Source organism: Triturus cristatus, chromosome 3_2 (genome assembly GCF_964204655.1).
Source record: "Triturus cristatus chromosome 3_2, aTriCri1.1, whole genome shotgun sequence".
In the NCBI taxonomy this organism is placed as follows: domain Eukaryota; kingdom Metazoa; phylum Chordata; class Amphibia; order Caudata; family Salamandridae; genus Triturus; species Triturus cristatus.
In genome coordinates this window covers 601,793,688-601,813,692 of record NC_140584.1, presented here as the reverse complement: position 1 = coordinate 601,813,692, position 20,005 = coordinate 601,793,688, and positions in this window count along the sequence as shown.

Genomic DNA, 20,005 nt, shown 5'->3' with positions numbered 1-20,005 from the left:
AGTAATCGAATGCAAGAAGGTTGTGACGACAGGTCCAGTCACAGAGCGAAGTGAAGGCAGTGTCCTAGTGTTTGGACAGGACCATGGGGAAAAGTGTGGAGTGCACGCTCCACGGAGAAGCCTGGTACGGGCGAACAGGCATGAGAGAAGACCAGACCGCATCGCGAAAGAAGGAAAAGAGAAGATAGTCATTGAGTGGCAGGACTCCATGGTAAAGAAGAAACGTATCTATGAGAAGAATAAAGAAGTGTGGGACAAGTCAACTCACACACCAGAAGGGGAACACCCGAAGAGGAAAGTGAAAAGGTGCATGAACATCCGAACACAGTACCTGGAGAACATCAGCATCAGTGGGAGTACACATCCATGTGCGAATCCCTAGATCACCTGGTGACGACAGCGGTGAGTAGGCCGGTCCATTGGTAACAACCACCTCTGGGATGGAACGGACACAGGACCATGGATATCCAAGGGGCAGAGGCCTCTGGGACACCGGTGACAGCGGGTCCCGACACGAGAGATGGACTGTTGAAGCTTGCTCTGGAAATCCTGGGGGGACAAAGGTAGCATGCAAAGGAGCAAGTGCCAACAACACCCTTTCAGGTGGAACTTAGGACACGCAGAGGTGATCCACCATCATTCCATCTGCACTTTCACTGGATGTGGAATAGGAAGAAAGGGACTGTAGGTCACACTTCCACCTTGCAAGTAGTCCTGGCTGCAAGGATATCATCATCAGCGGTTGGCCAGCAGCAGAAGAGACTACGTGGAAGTCATTGTTATTGTGTTGCATTTTGTTTACAAATCATATTCTTTCCCACAGGTTCAAACTTCATTGTTTTGACCTTCATTAAAGTTTGGGAGGGATGTAGCATCCGGCTGGATACATTCTGTGTTCCACCGATGATGTAGACACACTTCACACCCACCCACCACAGGTGTCACCAGTCAGGTGACCCTGATAATAAAAGGGGCCGAGCGCACGTGCTCTGGGCCAGTTATCCACCCATACTATCTGTGCCCGTGTGCCATCATTATACGATCATGTGGGCCTAGCACCCGCCAAACTCTACACTGTTGTTGCCTGTGTTGTGTCTGTCCTGTATATGACCAAAGAGTGCACAGTATCTGCCTGTGCTGTACCTGCTATACATCAGTAAAGCGTTTAGTGCAACTGTTTATGCTATTCATTTTGTACATTAATGAACCTTGTACTGGTGATACGTGTGCTGTTTACACCAAAATATGCAAGAACACAGGGTCTCGTTGCTGGTATTTTCCGTATTTCCTCCCACAGGTTTATTAATTATATTAAGAGAAAATGCCTGACCGAGCAAATTATTATTATTATTATTATTTAAGATTTGTGGAGCATATAGCTGCCCTGGAGCTTCCCAGTGCTAAGAGACAAGATACAAGATGAGGCTGAACAGAAGATTAGAGGTACTGCTCGAACAGCCACGTTTTTATTGACTTCTGAAATTCTAATTCTTTGCTCATGACCCATGATTCACGTGGTAAAGTGTTCCAGAGTTTGGGTGCTAGGTGGGAGAAGGATCTGCCTCCCCACCTCACTGATGCTTCATCATTGTTGTTTTTCTCACTCTGGTAGGACAATAAGACTTGGGATGACTCAACCGCTCTCTTAGATGTCTCTTTGATATTAACTTTCTATGGACATTTCCAGAGGTTCACTCAAATTAAAGGTTTACTCAAATATCTGTAGTCAGTGGGAACCTGTACCATGATTAAAAACTAAGTTATAGATACCTATCAGTATTACAATGATTCCGGCATCCTTAATATGCCAACATGTTTCGTCTGAATTCAATATGCTAAAGTGGTCACTCTGCCTTTTTCAGGGCACCTAGACCTCCCTACCTGCCCACAGCTCAATCTAGGTGAATAGTAAATATAAGGAGGCATAAGGCTCTCCTACCTGTTTATATTCACAAAACATAACTGAGGTTCTCAAGCAGGCCCCATCGACTCAGAGGGAGAGGACGCTTCACTGTAGTCACACATACTCCAAGGGTGACTACAGTGAACTCGTATGTTACCCCAACTCGGTCGCGTCAGACCAACGCAGATGCCAGAGGGCGGATGAGCCTTCACTAGAGGTATTGTCCTAAGAGGGCGAGAAACAAAAACAACTATGAAGCATGCCACCATTTGGTAAGTGAGATGTTTTTTCTTAATATTAATATTCCTGTGGGAAGAAATATGGAACATAGGCAGAAATGAGACCCTCGGCTTTCACATCTTTTGGTGTAAACAGTTGTGTTAATTGGGAGGATTTGTGAAAGCCCTATTCAACCTCACACACACTCTTTTTTTAGTGTTCAGTTGATGCCTGTGCTGTACCTACTGTTTGTGTGTATGAATCGGTTTGTACTACTGCTGCGTGTGCTATACCTTTTCCTTGAAAGAGAAACCTGCTCTGTTTCTACTTTTATCTATTACATCCCTATAAAAATGTTGTCCTTTTCTCATCAGCACAGGAAACAAAGTGGGTGATAGAGCAAAAAGGGAGTTAAAGAACGTAGAGGAAGAATGGTCAAAGAAGTTGGAGAGAGGGCAAGAACGAGAGAGTGGTAGGCAAAAAGAGGAAAGGAGAGAGATAGATCTATTAAATGTAAGGTGGATAGGAGGTGAAGCAAGATGGACAAGCCATATTAATATGAGGGGAGAAAGGGAATGGGTAAGAGAGATGAGTAGTGTGGGCCAGATCTAAAGCATGGAAATTAAAAGGCAGGCAATTGAAGCAGGAAACAGGACACTGTGTGTGGCAGAAAGAAAATTGGCAAAGATCAAGTAAGTAAAACTGGGAAATGGCAATCATATAGAGGAAGTTGGAACATGTATGTAGAGAAAGTAAGGGTAGAGGTGAAGAAAGCTAAAATGAAAAAAGTCAGAAAACAAGTGTGGCATCTCATGTTGTGGGGTTTAGAATGTTAGTGTTCCCATGACATCACTAGCTGATGTCATGGATTGTTGAGCTTAACTAGGTTCTGAAAACCACCAGTTATGAACTGATGGCTGGCGGTTGGATGGGATCTTCCTTGTTACAATAAATCTACTATTATTCATCTATCCGGTATCCTGTTTCTCTTTCAAGATACTTCAACAAGACATATAAAAGTGAAGGCGGATAGGAACACAGAAGAAAGAAAATGCCAGAAGTAGAGAGATAGGTGAAAGTGGATTTGGATAGTATGGTGAGAGAATAAGAGAAGTAAAGCTGGAAGAAATAAGGAACTAAAGACCTATTGGTAAAATTAGGAATCAAGGTGAAAATTAGATTGGATAGTATTGAGATTAGAGAATGTCAGTGCTGGGGAGAGACACAAATGAGACAGAAGTGAAAGAGAACAGGTAAAAATGGAGGGGAGATAGTAACAGTGGTAGAACTGGAGGTCAAAAGCAAACAGGAAGATAGAATGAATAAATAAAAGAGCTGATGGTATACCCTGGCGAAACAGTAGAGAGAGTAAGACCACCACATACAAAGAAAAGAAAAGGAGCGGCAGAGATGTGTGGGACAGTGGTAAAGGTATGAGAGATGAAGTTAAGAAGGGAACTAGAAGAGAGAGTGGATCAGATCAAAGAACTGAAGAGATTTGCATAAGAGGAAGACTTAGATGTGAGTAGAAGACTGAAGGAAATGAGATAAGTAGAGGCATAGAAGGTAAGAAGGAATTTTAGTAGAGATGTTAAGAAAAGTAGAGCTAGTGATAGAATGAGAGATTGTAGGATTTGATGGTAAAACATTTCTTAAATAATGATATATAGAGGGGGTGTGGCCTAGTTCTCAAGATGAAGAATGTGCTTTGAATTGCCTGTCCTAGCAGCGGCCAAATTCTTCATGACCCTGCCAACTCAGGGCTCTGGAGCGACCCCCTCTAAGAGCTCCGAACCAAGACCAATGCACTGGCGTTTGAGCAGTGGATACTGGGTGCCTGGATGTACCGACTGACATATCAGACTAGCTGCACCAAGGAAGAGGCCTACCAAGACTCTGCTGCCCGCCACTCCCCATCGCCCCTCCGCCCGTTCCAGATGCTGTAGTGTAAATGTACTGGGGCTGTGGGGGCATCTGTCCCACACCTGACTCGGATTGCTAGATGGGTGGCCTGCCGGAGCTGAGGCACAGCTGCCCAGAGGTAAATGGAGGCTTTGGTACTCCGAGAGGCCATTGGTCAGACCCTAAGCACTTGTCTAGGTTGAGTATCTTTGTCGTCGGATCCCGTAGACTTCCTGGATTCCTACCAGAGGTGAGGAGGGACATTGCCAACATGCAGTTGACTCTCTGTGGGTATAGTTCCACCTGGCTATGCCACAGGGAGGAGAGGCATGACCCTTGATAGATTGTAAAAGAGGAGTTCTGACTAACTGTAGGAGAGTAGGGTCTGCTATCCTATGGTCACCCCAAATTTTTGCTTTTTGCTTCACTGGTTTTTGACATATTGAGGCTGTGGGCCTGCTAATCAGACCCCCAGCCTGCTGTTCTTTCTACTAAATTGACACTATGCACTTCAGGTGCATACCCAATTGGAATTGGATCACCCTGTGAGCCCCTGTACCAGTGTACACTAGGTACCCAGGGCATTGGTGTATCTAAGGCCTACCAGGGGCTGAAGCATGTATTGTGCCACCCCTGGCCTGGCCTAACAATTTCACACAACTGGCTGATCACTCAGCTGGGGTAAGTTGGTGTAACCACCTCTTACTTAGGTGTAGTATACCTATACCTAACCTTAAATGGAACACATGTTAACCTATAAGTCACTCCTGTGGCAGGCCTTAACAATTCTGAAGGCAGAGTGCTTAGTTCCATGTGAGATGGTGCTCTGGCATGAGCTGAGCCTGTCTGCAGTTGTCGGAACAACTTCCTTCTACCGTTTCCAGATATCGCCATACCATATACTCTTAAGTGCATTATGAACCTCGCGGTTAAATGCTAACTTTGGTTTGGCTTTATCAAAACATGTCGAGTAAGGTGTCATACGAATTGGAATACTAACCCCTCGCCAATTCTGGCGACGGGGTTAGCATTCCACCCTTCTAGAGGGACACGACATGTACAGATCCTGAAACCCGGGTAAAATCAGACATAGCCTCAGCTCCACAAAATGGACGCTGCCACCACAGACACAAGTCTGCCCTCCTGCTGCTGGGAGTCCTTCCAGCTTGGGAGACGTGGACAAAGGGTTTCCTGCCAGGGGAGGTGCAAGCACCACCCCAGACAGGATTTTGTGTATTGGTCAGGTAGGGCTTGAATAGAATCAGACATGCATGAGGCTCACAAGGAGCCTCGGTGCATATGCCAGTTCAAACCGGTCCTGGGGCACACCAGCCCCGGACCTAGGGCGAGCTGGACAAAGGATTGGGGGTGTAACCACCCCCCTTCCAGGTCCCACCCTTAGGGAGGGTACTAGCAGGTAGTCCGGCCCCTAGAATCCGCTTAAAGGTAGGAGCTGTGTCCTAAGACTTCAGACATCCTGGAATCAACTTAACACTAAGAAGAAGACGGGAACTTCAACGCTCTGCTGCACAGAGGACTGAAGGAATTCTCCCCTATGGTCAGGGAGTGACCATCTTGCTAACGCAAGCACCAACCAGCGAATCGACGTCTGCTTTGCCGCCGCTTCCAGCCGGAGCCCGAGCCCAGAGACCGACAAGAACTGGACCTCCAGACCTCTCACCGCTCGATCCACAGTCCCTGCAAAGAAGGAACCCGTGGAGGCACCGAGACACGTGGAGCCAGCCATCTTGGAAGACACTCGACAAGCTGCAAGCGCAACAACAGAGGCTCCCTCCAAGTTGTGCTTTGGAACCTGAGAAGCCCAACATCCGAGCAGCATCTGCACCAAAGGTGAGCCCTCCAGCATCTCCACGATCTGCGTGGGGCCCCTCTGCACTTTGCAACTCGACGTGCCTAACCGGACCCTGGCCCGTTGGCTAGTGGCCATCTTGGTGACCATCTTTGAAAACTATGATGCTGGTCTGGTGCTCCAGACTGGCCCCTGCTTCCCTCCAAAGGAGCAGCCTCTCTGACCTTGCTGGTCAGAGTAAACAGCTTTCTTCAATTCCTGCGACTCCTGCTTTTGCCAAGGCTTGTTTGCTTCTTTTGAGTTGCTGACACCGCCGACAGCGAGAGCCTGCATGGGACAGCTCGTGAACCGACTCCTGGACGTCGTCGACCTTCAGGGACCACGTGGCTGCAGAGACAAGCTACACCTCTTCACCTGTTTGCACCCGACATCGCCTGGTACCTACCTGGTGCCACGCCGGTCACTGGCTAGTGACTGTGAACACTGTCCCCTCTGCTTACAGGTCTTCTACAACTCCGATCCATCCTTGGATCCACCGCATCTCTTCTGGACCGGCCGCCTGCAGCATCTTTGTCGTCAGGCTCCATTGAACAGATAGACGAAACCCGACGCACTTCGAGACCTATGCACCCGCTTCCTGTGGGTGAGGTAAAGCTGGCACTCCGGTGCACAAGTGTAGAGTAACATCTCTAATGTCTAGATTTGAAGTCTTGATTTCGTAGTTCAACCAGAAGACCCTTTTAGCAGTAACTTTTGAACTTTTACGCACCCCTTGAAAACCTATGGGAGCCCGCGTGTAACTTTCCTCACTGCACACGCGACCCGTGGACCTCCTGGTCACTAACTAAAGTTAGCTCCTTGTAGGCCCAGCGATTCTAGAGGCCCTAGGCCTTTTCCCTTTCCTGTTCGTGGTACTTATACCACTATTTTAGTATATGGTGTGAGTGGCCACCAGGGCCCATCCATATAAAGTGCAACTTCTGTATATTGTAATACTTTCTTGTTTAACGATTTCTGCTCCTGTGCTCATAAAGAGTCTAGGGGATACTTTGAGTAATAAATACATATATATTTTGAATATATATCTGTGTGGTGTCCTTTCATTGGTATAAAGGGGGGTTACATATGGTAAAACAGCTTGCTTTACATGCCAAAACGAGTATAGCCTGAAAGACTGCTTAGCCTACGCTACCACTAGGGCAGCTAGTCCGAAAAGGTTGACTTACAACCACACCATAAGGGTTGCTTGGCATGGTACAAGGTGGTCACTTTAACTAGTGAACATCACATACCAGGCCAACTTCTCACACTAACCCAAGAAGTCCCCCCCCCGACTGGTTAAATACAGTTGATGTAACTACAAAAGGGGGGATTGGGAAACCTGCAGCATATGGCTGTCATACCTGCCCCCTTTTGACTACATTGCAGCACTAGATCATTTTTGAGCCTTAAGACCTTGTGTCCTATTTTGTGATACTTGGCCATATCCTAGTTGAAACTACCCGGCTTCACTGGCCCCGCAGCTCAATCTCTGCTGGTGCAATCCTGATGATTGGAAGTGGTGCCCTGTTACGCTCTGGGCTGCCTCCACTAGACAGTCCATGGATGCAGAATAGAGGCTGCCTTGGACTATGAACTCTTACGTATACAGTCTCAAATCCGCAGCCACCGCATATCATCATGAGAAAAACACAAGCCCCTGTGGCGCCTCAAAAATGTTAAACGTATAAATGTACCTTGCTAGCGCTGGACCAACGAACTGAGGGTGGCATGTTGCTACCCAATGCTGCCTGGTCACACATTTCACCGGATCAGACTTTCCAAGCTATATGTGACACAAAGCAATCACTGGAGATGCAAATTGGAGGTGTGTGTGATTAGAGGTGGGTCTCTTGTGGCTGGACCTACGGAGGGTCGATTAGAGGGGCACCGTAGCAGAGACTAGAATCTCCTCTGTGAAGACACATCAATAAAGGTGGATGTCCACACTTACAGATTCCTAGCTGCTTCTAGGTAACCCCCAATTTCCGAGTGTGACAATTCAATTGTTGAGGACCTGGTGGGGCCTCAGCTGTCCATGTAAGCCCGCCTGAAGCTCGATGCACGTCTGAACAGGAGCTCACTTTCCTCCGGAAAAGCTCCGCAGTTGAAGCCATTAGAAAATGCACCTCTCTTCTAAGGCCAATGCTGTTTGCAACCTAGAGGGAGTCATATGAGTGTGGCGATCTGTGTCATGACTTATGTGAAGCGATAATCACAGCTATCCTAAAACCAGGACAACTCCCTGAGAAATGTAGCTCTTACTGCTTCATTTCATTATTAATCCTAGACACCAAGGTGTTAGCTAAAATTCTTGCCTATCGATTAGTTACAGTGATAGGTAACTTTGGGGCATATTATCAAGGATGGCGTAAAAAATTATCGCCGGTTTAGCGGCAGAAAACTGCCGCTAAAGCAGCGATAATGGGCTTGACAATATGCCCTTTTGAATTCCCATAGAAGCCCAGGTTCACACCAGAACCTGGGCCTCTATTGGAATTCTCAAGGGCATATTATCAAGCCCATTATCGCCGCTTTAGCGACAGTTTTCTGTCGCTAAACCGGCGATAATTTTAATGCCGTCCTTGATAATTTGCCCCTTGGTACCTGCTTGATTTCATGCCCGAATAAAATACTGCAGAGCTTTTTAAAAATTGATTTTGAAAAATCTTTCGACTCGATCAGTTGGCCGTTCACTATGGGTCTCATGAACCAAATGAATTTCAGACCCCTTTTCCGCAGATACATCTAAGTGTGTAAGGAATTCTTCCTTACCTTACATCTCACGGTGGCTCCCTCTGGAGAGGTTTCTTGGTCGGTGATGACGTAGAGGCATCCTTTCCAATCTCCATGTTTCCGGAGACTCATGAGGCATGCAGGTAATTCTGGGGCGATTCCTGCATGCTGGCTCCTGGCATAGGAGACTACTAGGGGGAGAAATTGTATTAATGCAGCATGTAATTGAATATTTGCTTACGTTTAATTTACATTTATAAAGTTTCTGTAACCTCATCTTTCATTCCCAATCCCAACTGGCTGACCGTTTTCTTGATTTAAGCTCACTTCCTCTTCTCCGCTATATATAGCAGGTCCATTTTGTTTCTTGCCATTGCTTGCTCCTGGTTTCTGTGAATCTCTGCTGATTCCAGTCTTCCTCTGATACTTTGCTTCTCATTGCACAAGCCTGAAGGTGTTTTCCTCTGGCTTCCAGTTTTTCCTTCGTGCAGTGTTGTATCCTGGAGCTGTGTCGGGCTCTAGCCACAATCTGGCATCGAGTCCTGCCTCTGGAAATAGACAGCCTTATCTTCACAAGAAGAAGCCTTCGTCAGTGTCACCCTGAACAACAGCCCTTGACAAGGTGGTGCATACAGAACCGCGTGCACGTGTCAGGGTGAATTGCATGCTCCTCTTCTTTCATAATTGGCTGGGACACCCATCAAGGCTGCCCCCTATTGCCTCACCTATTTGCCATTACTATCGAACTACTGGCTGGGTGGATATGCAAGGATGCACACATTCAAGGGTTTCAAGGGGGCAAAGCTTAAGGAAGATAGCATACCTCTTTATGCCGAAGTCATCTTGGTTTATGTGGGCAAACCTAAGTCACATTCTCCTAGGCCAATGCAGATGTTGCAAATATATGGGGAACATAGGAGGAGGTATTTGGCCTCATAGTTAACTGTACCAAGTCCATATAGATGCGGTCTCTGGATGCCAAAACACCCTTGCATTGCCCACTACTCTACAACGTGCCCATGACCATTTTAATTAGTCCAGCTGTCCCATTGAAATCAGGCACCAACGGACTTGGGACCTCAATTTTTCACCTCTACTTTCTACGTGATATGGAGGTGTGTATAGCCCCACCCTCTCAATATTGCATATAGAAGTGCTCTTTTTAAAATGATCTCTCTTCCGCGCCTCCTATATGTCCTTTAAACCTACCCTAATGAGATTCTTAATTCTCTATTTTTGTTAAAAGCTCCGTGGACCATTAAAATGTCCTGTCTCCACATGAGGGTGGACCAGGAGTGGCAAATATCAAGATTTATTATTGGGCCATTCAGATTTTTTAAATCAAAGATTGGCTTCGTGCTGACAGAGTCCAACACGCGTCTCACTAGAACTTGCCAGTCTCGAAAGATACAGCATATTGGCCTTGTTATATGGCTCAGTCTAAAGCACGGTCTTCCCCCGTCACCTTGACCTTACAGAAATATTGGGTGCGAGGGTGTGCTGACTGCTGAAACACTGCTTTAGAGGGGTACCTTGCTGTGTCAAATAGCAGGACTAAAGGGTTTTAGCGATTGGGATAATAATGACAGCTCAAAATTGAGCGACAAGTGGACAGGAGACCATATCTGCTCCTTCTCCTACTTGACTGATACTTATGATAATCATAATTCACAATTTCTTCACTACTTACAAGTCTGTCATGCCTTATATGTTCATATTATGGATATCACTAAATTCCCTGAAGACAACCCCTTGTTGTCAGACGGTTCCTCTTGAAGGGAAGGGCATTTCACAGATATATCATTCTCTGATAAGTAACGCCCCAGACCCTGTGCTCGCCCTCTGGGACAGATGGGCCCAAGATGTTGGTCCACTAGACTATGCTGATTGGGTTGAAGCATAGATGGCCTGAGAGTTCTTGCAGTTTCCATGAGAATGCGACTGATCCTTCTCACATCGGGTCTACAAAACCCATCCTGACTTAATAGAATGCAATGCAACTTTAATCCACAATTATGCAATATAGGTCTGAAACGGGAACTTTCTACAACTTAAAATGGGGGTGCCCAATTGTACGACAGTAAAGGAAATCCTTTCTCATGATTCTCTCTTGAATTATGCCCAGAACGGTTCACCCAATCCTCGAATGGCAATCCTAGGTCTTAGGGATGAGCGGGAAAGCCCCTGAGATTGCTGGTGCCGATTGGATTTTTTGTTGCCAAAAGAGATTTCACTCGGCATTGGCCCTCGGAGAGGGTCCCCACGACAGTAAAATAGAATGGACACATGGGATGGACTATTGGCTGTATAAGGCAGTATAAATCCAGAGAATGTGCACAGAAACATAACAAACATAATCAAATATAGGGGGCTAGCTGCTATATTCTTAAAATCCAGCATGTACTATGTATCACAATGTTCATTCCATAACTCAATATAGTCATTGCAATTTACACCATTTTTCAAAACTGAATAGGGATAGAGAACTTTTATTTATTTGAGGTTTATAGGCCGTGGACTATGCCAACCTTGACATCAGAGCGCTTTCCAGGTTGCAAATTAACAACAAAGGACAGTCGGTACATGGATAGAATATACAGTTGCATGACTTTTTCAAGGTGTTTGTAAACATCATGAGTATCAGTAGAGGAATGTGTACCATTATTAGCTATTACTATTGTCCTTCTGGTTTAACTAGTTACACTGAGCTAGTTCTAGATAATAGTTCGTACCAATTCAAGTAGACTATTTAACAGGCATTCTTTCACCCCTCTCTTGAAGGCAGATGAGAGATAGACTGGATGATGCGAGTGAGGAATGAAAGAATTGACAGAACCTGTCACAGGGTTATGATACACTGCAGATGCACTTTCAACAGCACAAATGGAGTAATGTTGCTCACTGATATCTTTGATAAGTTTCTATCAATGTAAACATGGTAACGTTTATTGAATAGCATGAAAGTAGCCTGAAAGCATTGGAGTGCTAAACAGATACATCCTCATTAAAAGTTATAGTCAATAACTTTTACTGAGGATCTATCTGTTTGATCATTTGCTTTTACAATAAGGCAGAATATGTTTATCCTGTTGTACAAGTAGGTAGTGTTTTCTGAAGAGATCTGTCTTATGTTCTTTCTAGAATTTAGGAGGGTATGAGCTGCTCCGATGTTAAAGGTGATGTTGAGGAAAAGTAGGTCGCTAATGCGACCCATACTTATTCATACACTTCGTAGCATAGGCGTACTCGCCGTCGCTACTACATCGCCCACAGTTCCTTGGGGTAACTTGCTGGTGTGACGAGCAGTGTGCGGCCATTCAGACCTGATGCATTACGGCTCTCCTGAGCCAGCGGACTGACGAGTCTTTGACCAGCACCTGCGCGCCGTGAAAGGTACTTTACCTGTTTTTAATTACTGGCAGTCCACGCAGCACCCCACTACACTTACCTGCTCCCTGCTGACGAGAGGCAACTACCTCGAAACACGTGTCCAGGGATGGCTAATGCGACCCATACTTATTCATACACTTCGTAGCATAGGCGTACTCGCCGTCGCTACTACATCGCCCACAGTTCCTTGGGGTAACTTGCTGGTGTGACGAGCAGTGTGCGGCCATTCAAACCTGTTAAAGGTGATGTTTTTCAACATCCTGGGTGCATAAACGGAGAAGGGTTGCCTTCTGGTTGTCTCACCTTTCTTGTATTAGTCAGGTGATGTCCTGGCTTTTGTTATGATGGGGTTCACTTGAAGAAGGTAATTTCCCAGCACAGGTGTGCCATTTCAGGAGACCTTTCTTAATAATGCAGGTGGTGATGAAGTGCAGGCTTGGATGGCAAATTGACAAAGGTGGCAGGGCCATCCTGATCCTACCTGACCTATCAGCCGCATTCGATAAATGTAATCACACTGTACTTACGCGACGGCTGGAGGCAATAGGAGACGGAGACACTGCCTCACCCTTCTCATCTCCTTCCTCTCTGCTAGAGAACAGAGGGTGTGCTGGGACACCCTAGAATCAGGCAAATTTTATCTCCCCGGGGGAGTGCCACAAGGATCAGCACTCTCTTCAACGCTGTTCAATATTTATGTGACCCCATTGGCCAAACTAATTAGGGACCATGGCTTCTTGCTAGTATCGTATGCTGACGATACTCAAATTCTTATCTCCATTTCATCAATGGCAGACTCGGTGGGGGACAGATTCCATAGCTGTCTTGGCCACATCATGAAATGGATGCATAAGAACTACTTACAATTAAATACTTACAATGAAATACGGACAAGACCGAGGTAATTGAATTTGGTAATGGTCCTCCTATCTGGACTCAAGCATGGTGGCCAGCAGTGGCTCGGGCCTGTCTTGTCCCTGCTACCAAAGTAAAAACCTTGGTTTTTTATGTGATGCTCAGCTCAATTTCTCGGGGCAGATCAATCAGCTGACATCAGCCTGTTACTTTCTTTTAAAAATGCTTCGTAAAACCCTACCTTTTCTACCTGCGGCATTGAGGAAAACAGTCGTGGTGGTTCTTATCCTTTCCCGCTTAGGCTATTGAAATGCCTTGTACTTAATTACTTACTATCTGGATGCGGGTGCAAGCTGTGATTTTGTGAGGTAAATGATGAATGATGAAGAGTGTGTTTAGATTGTGTTGAGTAGTGATGTCTGTGATTTCAGGGACGTGCAGAAATGCCAGATGTTAATTGATGAACATGAGTAGGAGGTTATGTTGTGTTTGTTTGTTATTAATGCTGGCTTGTAGAGTGTGAATAAGATTCTGGAAGTTTGCCAAGCATGAGTGGTAGGTGTGCTTCTGATTTGCAGCTGAATGAAGAGGTAAAATATGATGACTTTTATTGTGAATCACATGGAAATTGTACCTTACCTGGAGGAAGTGGTAATGGCCTAGGAATCTTCCCCACCCAATAGTCATAAACAAGAGGCACCTTTGCCCTTAAGCACCATTTGTCAAATGGGAGAGGTGGAAATGGGAGGGCATGAAAAAATTATCTGGAAGGGATGGCTTCTGGGATGCATCCAAAAGATCCTATTTGCACTTGGTGGACTGTCCAGAAAAGGAGGGAGCACGCTGATTGGCTGGTGGAGACTAGTAGCGATGTAAGGCTGCCTGCTGTCACTTCTGGGGCACTTCTGCTCCTTGCAGTTGAAGGTTATTCCTATTTCAGTGAGTGGGGAAGCAGGAAAGAGAATGATCAGCAAGTTGATTGACAGGATGAGGCTGTTAATAGTGACAAGCAGGCTGCAGTGGTTTTGGGGGTGCTTTTGCTCCCTGAAGGCCTATGTCTGTGACCGGGGATCATCAAACATTGCTCCTCTTGAGCGCTTATAAAATATATGCTCCACCTATGTCAAATTTACTGTGTGAAATAAGCCAAGAATCTTAGATTATAAATCATTTGTGAAGACACTGTAATCTTCTTACCTCCTCAAAGTGTCTTATCCTGTGTTTTGAAGGGTGAAGACAAAGGAGAGTTGGATCTTTATATACGAACTCGTTGTAGCTGTTGTTATAGCTGGTGTGTGTCTGGCAGCAAGCCATTCACAAACGTTCCTTTGCCAATTCTTTCATCCATGTTGTGCACCATTTGACACTGTGGCCTTTTACATATCAATGTGGACTGTGCAGTTAATGTGAACATAATAGCAGCAGCTCTATGAAGGGATACAAGCGAAGCCTGGCTTTGCGGCTTCTGTAACTTAAGGATAATATATGACAGTCATGCTATGAAAGCCTCAGCAGACCTAGGCACCATAGGCAGCCTAAACGTATTTCAGCATCACTGCTGGTACATTAAGCATCACTTTCCTACTTGACCATCTCCGAAGGCAGGCTGTTAAGCATATTGAGCATGATGTTTTAGCAGCACTTTAGAATATGTGAGCAGCGTGCAGGAATATTCATGCACCATGTATTGGAAGTATCTTTATCTGTGCCCGCCACATGAAGGTCACTCCATTACCTATAATACTGCCAGCAAGAAAATAAAATAACAAGATTTGATACTATTATATATGGCTCCATGAATAGAATACCTGCCCCTGACAAATCTGGAGGTCAAGAGTTTGAATCCTTCTGAGGTTGGTAAGTTGAGTCTCATAAATTGGGTAACAATTACATTTGTTATTCATATTGCTTAGAAATGACAGAAGTCCTGCATAAAATAACATTTCTTTTACAGCAAAATTATCAAATTCTGATGCTATTTTGTTTTTATTTTATGACACAGACATTTCTGCGGCCTAATAACTTGCAAACGGACATTAATCGGCTTATAGCATCAGGCACTGCCTTTCTTGCAGTACAAATATTGGTCTTCTATGCATCAAGTGTATCAAATACACAATGTTCTAAAAGGCATAGGCAAGATTTACTTATGCAGAAAAATAACCCTTCTAGTGGACCCCCATGAACTGAAATATACCATAAATTCCCCTTGATCACACTTGTAAAATCTAATTACCAGCTACTTTAAAAAAACACCTCTGTAAAAAACACAGATTGGGACAATTTGTGTTCAAATTGTCATGAAGGGGAGCAAGCCTCGCCCCGCATCCCCTGGAATGAGTTTGACTTGCCTGCTCAATGCAATATATAGGTGGTATTTATGCTTTAACTGCAAACTGAATCACTTCTAGGCACTCCCAATTCTGGCCAGTGGCGGCTGGCATGGTTCGTGGGTGGCGAGCCAGAGCGAGCGCGCGGGGGAGGGAGGAAATGGTGCGCAAGGTAAAAAAATATATTAATTATAAAATAAACACTTAACTTGCCGCAACGGGTCCTGCTCTCTCCTCTCCTCGTCAGACTGAGGCACAGGAAGAACAGCCAGGCTTCCCTGACCATTCACAACACTGCAATGCAGTGTTGTGATTGGTCGGCACCCAGGCTCCTCTGACCAATTACAAAGCTGCAATACAGCGTTGTGATTGGTTTCGAGTCCTGGTTCAATGCTCAACCAGGAAATGGGGGCCTGGGCATGTTCTCCACACAGGCTGTAATGCAGCCTGCATGGAGAACGGGGAAAGTGCACATGACTGGTTGGCCGACCAAACAGTCATTGCGGTCTTAGGAGTGGGCAGCCCACTCCTCCCCTGCCCTGCTCCGAGAGCAGAGCAGCCCCGCCCACAAACTAAGCACCACAGAAACATAAAATGATAAGAATTTAAAGTTATTATCATTTTATGTTTCCTGTGTTGCACGGCTTAAAAGCAGTGGAGCGACGTCACAAGAAATGTCTTTTTCTAGTGACGGCTGCCCACACTTCCTGGTTTGAAATGTTGGCAGCCAATCAGATCTCAGGCTCAATATTGGGAGGGTTTGCGCATCCACCGCAACCACAGTTGTAAATTTGAGAAATCTTAACATTTCTCAGGAACGACTGAACGTATTTACACCATTTAACAAAAAGAGTGCTTTCTTGACCAAGAGCTACCTTTTTGTCAAATTTGGTGTAATTCCGTTCAGCTGTTCGGGCTGAAGTTTCCTATGGAAATTAAAATAGAGAAAAAGCGTTTTGGGACCCCCTCTTTTTTTCTCGGGCCCCTGCTTGACGGATCACAAATAAATTTCAAGACAGGAACCGAAGTGACTAGTGTATTCATTTTGAAAATTTCGCGTGGATTTGTTAAACAATGCCAAAGTTATTGGCAAATTAAAAATGCTCTTCCTATGGAAACTAGGTCTATATATATACATGTGTAGCGGAATTGCACATGTCATACACTGTTTACATCTTGATCCTTACCCCTTATTTTGCGATATATTAGCATATTTGCACATGTCATAATATACAGTGACTTTAACGGTAATTCTTAAGGACACAAGTATACATTCGTGTATTTGCACACCTGATGTGGATGTCTCATTAATAGGAGCAAGCACCCACTGATCCAAATAAGGGTATTTGCATTTTTTTGCCTATATTGCAACACTGACGATGGTTGGTCTTATGAAACAAAATTTGCACAATGTACAGTGCTCAAATTTCTATATTTATTGAACAAGCAATGTGGACGTATTTTTGTAATTTATTTTTGGAGCCATAGATAATTATACCCAGTGTCTAAAGTTCACTGCCAGCAATACTATGCATAGTATTTTCTCTATGTCCTTTGCCTGTCAATCACGTGATCCGGAAGTGCTATGTGGTTTATTTTTCCTGTTTTCGTTTACGTCGACAAGTGACCAAGGACACAGTTTGTGTCCGAAACGCGTCTTAGACTGCACTTTTTCCATTAAATAAAGCACCGACAATTTGGCAACAGCACATTGTGAGTCCGTGGTCCTGTTTGTGCGCGTTCGCACGTGGATACCGTTAGCTGATATATATATATATATATATATATATATATATATATATATATATATATATATATATATATATATATATATATATATATATATATATATATATATATATATATATATACACACAGTTATTATTGCTGTACTTACACAAGCATGTCCCAATGTATTAGGCTGAACATACAAAAAGATTATTAACTTTTATTGTATTTATACAGCTATTATTGCATATTTTGTACGTGTAGTGACGAAAACTGCATATCTGAATGTTTACATACAAAGAGTATTGCGCATTTTGAACATGGAACGAATATTCTACACAGTTTGTGAAAAGACTTTTGATACTGCTGTAAAGAAAACAGACGGGTAGTCTGTTCTCTGTTACAATTAGCACTTGGCACTTTAAATTATTTGGGAAACAGTTGTATGTCATGTGATCAAGGCCTCTAGTGGCTGAAACGCATCATGGTGGCGGAGCACTTTTGAAAAATGAAGAAAATTATCTGCACGCAAAAAAAGAGGTGTCCGTTCCCTTTCTGATTCCAAGTGCAGGGAATCGTGGAGAAATGATGATGTGGATTTTGGTCCGAGGCAGCTTCCTCGGACGAAACGGACCCCCTCTCGAGTAGGGTTACACAGCAGGAAGCCGAATCCGGTGTTGACCCTGAACTGAATGTTCTCCTGGAGGAGAAAGCTGCATTACCCCCGGATGGTGGAAAAACACCTACGGACTGTGGGGAAGCAGTGGCACCTGGGTCTGAGGACACGAGAATCCAAGGCGGGTGTACTAAATGTAGGAGTTGCCATCAGTGTCTGGTGAGAGGTGTGCACGGCGAGGGACAGCAATTTTGTGATTGATTTGCTTGCCACTAAGATACTTAGTGCCTAACTATGGGTGCCGACGTACTTCAAGGTAGAGAAGAGGCAGCGGAAGAAATGTTTGTTCAAATGGTAACACAAATTCATAGTGAGAGCAGCGGCACTTCCAATATAAGGGAACTTTATAAAAAACTGGAGAAACTTATGCGGTCTGAGTAGGCCAAATGGTGGGAGCACCGGCCCCTTACGAAGTATTTGGAGGTAGGCCGGGTCCCCTGTGGGCTCAGGATCATGCTCGCTCCGAGTTACGATAACTCTAATCCCAACATGCTGAGGGATTCGGGGGAATGCAATCTTGAATCCTCAAGGATACTAATGGAGATCTTAATCAAATATGCCGACATAGACAGAACTGACTTACAACAACAAATTGACCAACTAAACTTGTTAATCCAATCTACCGAGGGGGGTGATACCAATACCAAACTCAGGGAGGAGATGACCATATTCCTGAAAAAAGAGGAAGATATAATAAAGAAATGAAAAGCTTTAAAGTTTCAACGGGATAAAAATGACTATGACTTGGGTCAGATTTTTACTTTTGCCCGTAAGTACGATGCAGCCAAAGCGATACATAAAGGCAACATTACTCAAAAGGAGGGGGATGTGGAGGCAGGCCCCAGCAGGGGATTGCAAACTGCGTCATCCATCTCCGATTTGAGTTCATCAGTTGAAACGGAGTCTGAATCCGAGGGTAATCAAAGAGCTTCAGGCGGTAATCAATCACAGGCACGAAAACATACATTGGCTGAGGAGTTGGGTTTTTTAAGCGAGGAGAGGCGGCAAACATTGCACCCAAGAAATCCAAATCCCAGAACCAAAAAAGCAGAAATGTCAAACGACGTGAAAGGAGGCGAAGAAGGTGCCAAAACAAAAACAATAGACAAGAAACTGAATAACAAGGGGTGGCGTCGCAAGTAAATCGAGAACCCCAAAGGGCCAACATGATCAACAACTTATCGGAATTTGTGTTAGATAAAGCAGAGCAACAACTTCTTGCATTGGGACTCATGTACTGTCCTGAAAATAACTTTGATTATCTGCAAACCAGAGCTGACATTTATATGTTCATTAGGAAGCTCAAACTACAAAAATATCATCATCAACGTTCAAAAAAAGCATCAGATCAGAGGGCACAAACAACTTCTACCAGTACGGTAAGCACACTAGCAGCTTTAGATGTCAGTATCCTATGTGACTTACATGCCTTAGATCAGGACTCCAACACTACCGAGGAAAATTCCACCCAAAGAACTATGGAAAAACAATGTATAAATATTAGCTCCACCCCTCAGACAGGGTTTACCCAAATCTACGTTTATTCTAGGGGTGGGCGGCATATGCGAAATTAACTTTCGCAAACTATCGCAAAAATGCTGAAAATCTCCGCAAACACGCCGGAAATATCGCGAAGACGCGGAAGTTTTTTTCCCGCTTGTTCGCGGTATTTTTTGCGTGATCGCGGGTCGCCAACTTACCCATGCGGTTGCTCATGGGCGCGGCCATCTTGTTTTCACTTGTCCCGCCCTCTCGCGATGGTTACTTCCTGTTCCGGTCCGCGCAATGCATGTTCGCGCCCGTTCGCGGTCGATATTTCCTGTTCGCGACCGCTTTTACTTGATCGCGTTGCTTTTTGCTTGCTCGGGAGAAAATATCGTGAGAACTTGCGCACGTGGTCGCAATGGGCGCGGCCATCTTGTTTTTCACTCTATTGCATAGTTCTGGGGCCTGATTTTGAATCCTCCCAAAATCTTTTCAATCCTTTGTTTATAGCCACTTTTTGGGATCTTTATTACTTATTATTTCTCTAACTATTTTCCTGCCTCTATATTTTTGTTTTTTGTCTACTTTGTTTTTGTTTTTTAGCTACTTTTTCTCTTTCTATTGCCTGCTATTTATTTCCTTTACTCCTTTATTTATTTTACGTTTTCTTTCCCGCCCCGTCCCCAGAACCATGTCCAAGGGTAGGGCTGTTCGCCGGCGCAGCCAGAGCCGCAACCGCCTTCCGGCGCACCCAAGGGGTGCAGGCACGGGCCTTATTTGGGGAGGTGGAGTTGGCTGCACTAATTTTCTTTGTGCAGCGCCACCTCCCCTCAACCCTGGCAGCAGGTGGCAGGCCTGGGTCCGGGTACGGCCTCCGGGAGCGTCGGCAGCGGTGGGGGAAGGTGCGCCGGGCAGTGTCACGCTTCTCTGGT